Source organism: Tachypleus tridentatus, chromosome 7 (genome assembly GCF_004210375.1).
Source record: "Tachypleus tridentatus isolate NWPU-2018 chromosome 7, ASM421037v1, whole genome shotgun sequence".
Lineage (NCBI taxonomy): Eukaryota > Metazoa > Arthropoda > Merostomata > Xiphosura > Limulidae > Tachypleus > Tachypleus tridentatus.
The window spans coordinates 103052376-103059360 of NC_134831.1; positions in this window are offsets into that span (position 1 = coordinate 103052376).

Genomic DNA, 6985 nt, shown 5'->3' on the forward strand with positions numbered 1-6985 from the left:
ACTGATTACCTCTGCTTGCATATTTCTAAATGTACAAAGTAACATATTGACAGTATATACTATACTACATGACGGTACTGCACATTCTGCGATCCATTATACCACTGTAATTATTGCAGGTAAGTTTCAAAACTCAATCTGAAAAACAAAACAAACTAGTTATTACTAAAAGTATAATTAACATGAAAATGTAATTAATATTAAAAATATAATTATAATTAATTAAAAAATAAATGAAATTTCTAATTTTGTGGGAAAAATTGAACTAAGAAACTAAAGTCATTTTAAGATTCAGTGTAGTTTTTTTCAAAATATAAACCGTTACTTTCAAGTCAGTAAAAACTAAGCAGAGCAGTGTTGTCTGTCAGCTGTCCAAACTGTTCACTGAAAACAGTTAATATCCTATAAGTAAGGCTTCTCTAATTTTGCGTTTGTTTGTTTCTTTATTTAGTATTTGAGTGTTTTCTATGGTTATGTTGTGTTTATTTGATTTGCAGTGTTCGTAAACGTCTGAAGATGACTTTTATGTTCATTGAATCTGATTTCCATTTTTCTACTTGTTTCTCCAATATAGAAGTCGTGGCAGTTATCACATTGTATTTTATAAATAATGTTGGTGTGATGTTTGTCAGTGTAGTTTTTACATAGTATAGACCTCAGTTTTGTGCCTGGTTTTTGAATACATTTGGTATTAACTGGAATGCCATATTTTGTTGCTAGTTTTTGACAAATGTTTGATATTTGTCTGCTGATGTCAGGAATATATGGTATGCAGCAGTACATGCTTTCGTGATTTTTTGATTCGTGAGATATATTTACTTTTGTTGGTTGATTTTGCTTTCTGTCTAGGTGTGTGCGTATAATGTTTTCTACGGTTTGTGGAGGAAACTTATTGATCTGTTTATTATGAGATTAGTCATTCTTAGTGTTGATTTGGTTTATGTTTCGTTGTATAAGTCCGTAAATCTCTGGTTTAATGCAGCATGCCAGTTGATGGTCTAGGTTCATTTTTTTGTTTTTGACTTACGAAAACAAGAGATTTACGGACTTGTACAACAAAACATAAACCAAATCAACACTAAGAATGACAGAGACAAAAAGATCTGCCACAACAAAAAACTAGAAAAACTAAGATGCAAACAACAGAAAAGACACCAACACGACAAACCGTTGGCTAACCTCATAATTAACAGATCCGACCGACAATTAAAAACAGATGAGATGCATCTACTTAACAAAGGACTCAACTTCGCAATAGCACCTAGGAACATTCCAACCTTAGAAATCAAAACATGTTTAGAATATCTAGCCAGGAGACTTGTGGTACTTTCTACAGAAAACAAGAAAATAACCAACAGAAAGAAGACAACTTAGACAATTTTATTGACATTCAACAGCCAAACTTCCTAGGAAAAATTAAAAATTAATATTTTCCAGAAACACCTAAAAACAACATCTTAAACGAATTTTTTCAAAGCATTTTCTAACAAAACCATCAACATTATTTCACAAAACAGAAAGCTAAAAAACAATCTTATAAAAAGAGACATTAATTCCATTAAAAACCTAAAACAAGACAAAGACATAATAATTCTAAAAGCAGATAAAGGTAACGAACACGAATGAATACATCCAAAAAATGAAGAACATCCTATCAGACACTAACAAATTTAAACCAATACACACAAATCTAACAAAGACACACGAAATGCAACTAAACAAAATATACTCTTCAAAACAAGAAACGCAAAAGGGATATTTTTGTTATTTTAAAGAGAAATATATGTAATAACGTTACAAGCTCAGAGTATGTGACGTTACTCGTGTTAAGGCACTGATTGTCAGACCAAAATGACAATAAACGCTGTGCACTTTGAAAACGGAGGAAAACATCGAATTTTTCGCCAAAACGCATGCGTGTCCAATAAATTTGTTTGAGAGATCTGCATGTTCTGTAAGTGCAACATGTGCAAAATCCCTATAAAAGTGACGGGTTCTCGGTTTCCATAGCTCAGTGTTAAGCCACCGACACGCAATACAGTTACGCCAAAACTGACTGAAGCACAACGCAACAACGCCATTGGTCGCTTGGAAGCAGGCGAATCTCGATCAGATGTTGCCAGAGCTGTGAATGTCCACCCAAGCACCATCACAAGGCTAGGGAATCGTCACCAACAACATGGATCAACTCGTGACCGTCCACGATCTGGCAGACCTCGTGTGACCACGCCCGCACAAGACCGCAACATCCGGTTACGTCACCTTCGTGATAGGATTACCACTGCGACGTCTACTGCCTCAACCATACCAGGACTGCGTAGGATTTCCGATCAGACCGTACGCAACCGTCTACGAGATTCTTAGGCCCCATGTGCAACCCATCATGGTGAACGTCAACGACGTTTTTCAACATGACAACGCCCATCCTCACACAGCCCGACTCACCTCTGTCTTTTTGAGATACCACAACATCAACGTTCTTCCCTGGCCCTCCAAATCACCAGATTTAAACCCCATCGAACATCTTTGGGACGAGTTGGACCGATGTCTGCGACGGCGACAACCTCAATCGCAGACTCTACCTCAGGTTGCAGCAGCTTTGCAGGCTGAGTGGGCAGCCATTCCACAGGATGTGATTCGTCATCTCATCGCTTCCATGGGCAGGAGATGCCAAGCAGTTATTGATGCTCACGGGGGGGCATACTCGTTATTGACGTTGAGTGACGTTAAACTTCACCTAGTGAGCGTGGACTTCGCCTTTGCAGACTTTGGACGTTCAGCAGTGAATGTGCAAAGTTTCACACATGTCATACAGAACTACCCGGAATAAACTTGTTAACAATTTTCTCATATTTTGCCTTTTGCGTTTCTTTTTTTGAAGAGTATACTACTAAAAATGAAAATCCAACACAATTTCACAAACAATTTATTCCTACCTACGTAAAACCGACTCACGCACACCACAAATATACGGCATCCTCAAACCTCATAAACCAGATTGTCCATTACGACCAATAATGTCCACATATGAATCGTTTAATTACAATCTTGGTAAATACATAGCATGGGCTTTTTCCAAATATGCAACATCAGCCAAATTATTAATCAAAGACTTTTAATTTCAAGTCTAATCTAAATCAACTTAATCATAAAGCTTTAATGGCCTGTTTCGATGTTATATCCCTCTTTACAGAAGTTCCAACCACTGAAGCCTGCAAGATAGCCTTAGAACTCTATAACCGAGACCCTAACCCATCTATGGACATTCCCAGCAACCAATTAACAACCCTTATAGAATTCACCACGATGAAGCTAAACTTCATGTTCAACAACCACAGCTATATATAAACAAATGGCCTAAGCATAGGCAACCCAGTATCACCAGTTCTAGCCAATATTTTTATGACACAAGTTGAAACACAAGCAATTAACATAGCATTACATCCACCACTATACTGGTACAGATATGTAGATGACACGGTTGCGGGATTCAAATCTGCAGAACACACACTTAAGTTTTCAATCACATTAACTCTATATCCCAACATTAACTTCACATGTGAACAAGAAGAAAGCAATCAAATAACATTTCTTAACTTCAGAATTACAAGAACCGACACACAATTTAAAACAGAAATCCACCGAAAAATCACCCATACTGGACTATACATTCATTGGGACTCAGCACATGAAACAAAATAAAAACTCAACATTCTAAGAAACCAAATAAACACAGCCATAAAACTATGCTCACCAGATAAAATTAACGATGAATTAGACACAATAAAACAATACTTCATCAACATCAATAAGTTTCCTCCACAAACCATAGAAAACATTATACGCACACATTTATACATAAAGCAAAATCAACCAACAAAAGTAAATATATCTCACGAATCAAAAAATCACGAAACCATGTACTGCTGCATACCATATATTCCCGACATCAGCAGAAAAATAACCAACATTTGGCAAAAAACTAGTAACAAAATATGAAATTCCAGTTAATACCAAATTTATTCAAAAACCAGGCACAAACTGAGGTCTATACTATGTAAAAACTACACTGACAAACATCACACCAACATTATTTATAAAATACAATGTGATAACTGCCACGACTTCTATATTGGAGAAACAAGTAGAAAAATGGAAACCAGATTCAAAGAACACAAAAAGTCATCTTCACACGTTTTTGAACACTGCAAGTCAAATAAACACAACATAATCATAGAAAACACTCAAATACTAAATATAGAAACAAACATAAACAAACGCAAAATTAAAGAAGCCTTACTTATACAATAACTTAAGCCCAAAATAAACCAATACAAAGGAACACCTTTTTATCTATATTAAAAAAATAATATAATAAATAATAATAATAAAATAATATAAAATTATATATTCAAACATCTAAGCCCGCCCTCTACATTCCGACACCAATTACACAACGCCTTTTAAACATGTGGTCAGCTTCCGGTCAGTTACCTTTTTCTTTCTTTGTGAACCTGACGATGACCGAAGAAGGTCGAAACGTTGTTGACTCCTCTACGTAAAAAAAAAAAAAAAAAAATAACAACCCAAACGAGCCGTTTTTACAAATATATTTAGTGATATGTGTTAGTTTATTAGAATTTTAAGTTGGTTTGGGTCACTTTAAAATACGTTGTTGATTTGTTTTTGTTTGTGAGTTGGGGAAATATGTGTGTGTGTGTGTATATATATATATATACACAAACACATTAAAATTAAACAAAATACGCTCCATAAAAAAGAAAGAAAAACAGATATGTTTCTAACACAGCCCTTCCTTGTGATTTTGATTACTTATTTAACTTCATTTAAATGTGTGTGTGAGTGTATTCTCAATAGGTAACATCTAGGTAGAAATAATTTTGTCTTAGCGGTGCGAATTAACGACTAAACGTTTTGAAGTGTGAGATACAGTCATGTGAAAAAGTTAGGACACCCTATGAAAGCCTTGTATTTTTGTAACATTTTTGGATATATAGATATTTAATCTCAATTTTAACAATACTGAGAGATTATGGGAATATAACAAACAATTAAAACTGAAGAAAAGGCTTTTCAAGATCTTCTGTAAATGTAATTCTACAAAAATGCAAATTCTAACTGAGGAAAAAGTTAGGACACCCTACCCCCTAATAGCTAGTGTTACCCCCTTTGACTGTAATAATTGCAGTGAGGCGCTTCTTGTAGCCATCTACCAGTCTCTGACATCGGTCTGAAGAAAGTTTGCCCCACTCCTCTATGCAGAATTCTTTCAGCTGCGAGATGTTTGAGGGGTTTCTTGCATGTACAGCCCGTTTCAAATCAACCCACAACATCTCAATGGGATTAAGATCTGGGCTTTGACTCGGCCATTCCAGGACTCTCCATTTCTTAATTTTCAGCCACTCCTTGGTGAATTTACTGGTATGTTTTGGGTCACTGTCGTGTTGCAGGGTCCAGCTCCGCTTCAGCTTTAATTTTCGTACAGGTGGTTTCACATGATCCTCAAGCACCCTCTGATACACAGTAGAATTCATGGTGGATTCTATGATTGTGAGCTGTCCAGGTCCTGCTGCAGCAAAGCAGCCCCAAACCATCACACTTCCACATCCATGCTTCACAGTTGGTATGAGGTTCTTTTCCTGGAATGCTGTATTTGGTTTACGCCAAACATGTCCTCTGTTCTGGTGTCTAAATAATTCAATTTGGACTCATCTGTCCAAAGAACATTATTCCAGAAGTCCTGGTCTTTGTATACATTCTTTCTGGCAAACTTTAGGCTGGCCTTGATGTTTCTCCCAGAGAGCAAAGGTTTCCTCCTTGCACACTTCTCATGCAAGTTAAACTTGTGCAGTCTGTCTGATTGTAGAGGCATGCACTTTCACATCAACAGTACCCAGAGCCTGCTGTGGGTCTCGTGATGACATGTTAGGGTTTTTGGAGACCTCTTTTAGCATCTTGAGGTCTGCTCCCGGGGTGATCTAGCTTGGCCGACCAGACCTGGGCATGTTGGCAGTTGTTTTGAAAGCCCTCCACTTGTTGACTATTTTCCGGACAGTAAAATGGCTGATTTTAAAATCCCTTACCAGACTCATAAGCTGCTACAATTTTCTTTCAGAAGGCCTCAGACAGCTCTTTTGTTCTCACCATGGTGCTCACTCTTACTTTAACAGTCAGGAGCACACCAAACTAAATGTCTGAGGTTTAAATAGGGCAATCCACATTCAAAATGCTGAGTAAGGATCTTTTAATCATGTGCACCTGGTGCGATACACCTGTGTGTGAGTTGAGCCACTTTAAGTGGGAATAAATGTGGGGGTGTCCTAACTTTTTCCTCGGTTAGAATTTGCATTTTTGTAGAATTACATTTACAGATGATCTTGAAAAGTCTTTTCTTCACTTTTAATTGTTTAGTTATATTCCTATAATCTCTCAGTATTGTTAAAATTGAGATTAAATATCTGTATATCCAAAAATGTTACAAAAATACACAGGCTTTCATAGGGTGTCCTAACTTTTTCACATGACTGTATGTTTCAGCTAACTATCCCTCCTCTAACTAACTGACCGTATTTTAGGTTTTATATCAAACAAGCCCCGAGGCGTTTAAGATGCAACTAGGCCGCTAAGAACTGTTGTTTCTCTTTATCCCCTCGCGCAAAAGTAAGGTTTAATCCCCTCCCTACAGATACTATATTATTAGTGACTGTGAATCATCGGACCTATCTAACCCACATTTATTTAATGGGGTGGGGGTGCCCGGCTAAGTCAAAGTGATTTCAAGCTATGGTGTTATATAACATAGATTTTGCGCATTACATAAATATTCCTTTACTTCGAAATAGCAGCAAACGTTAAGAAAATTTATCTTTTGTCGTACTATTTTAAAGCCCCCTAGTGGCACAGCGGTATGTCTGCGGACTCACACTGCTAGAAGACGAGTTTCGATACCCATGGTGGGCAGAGT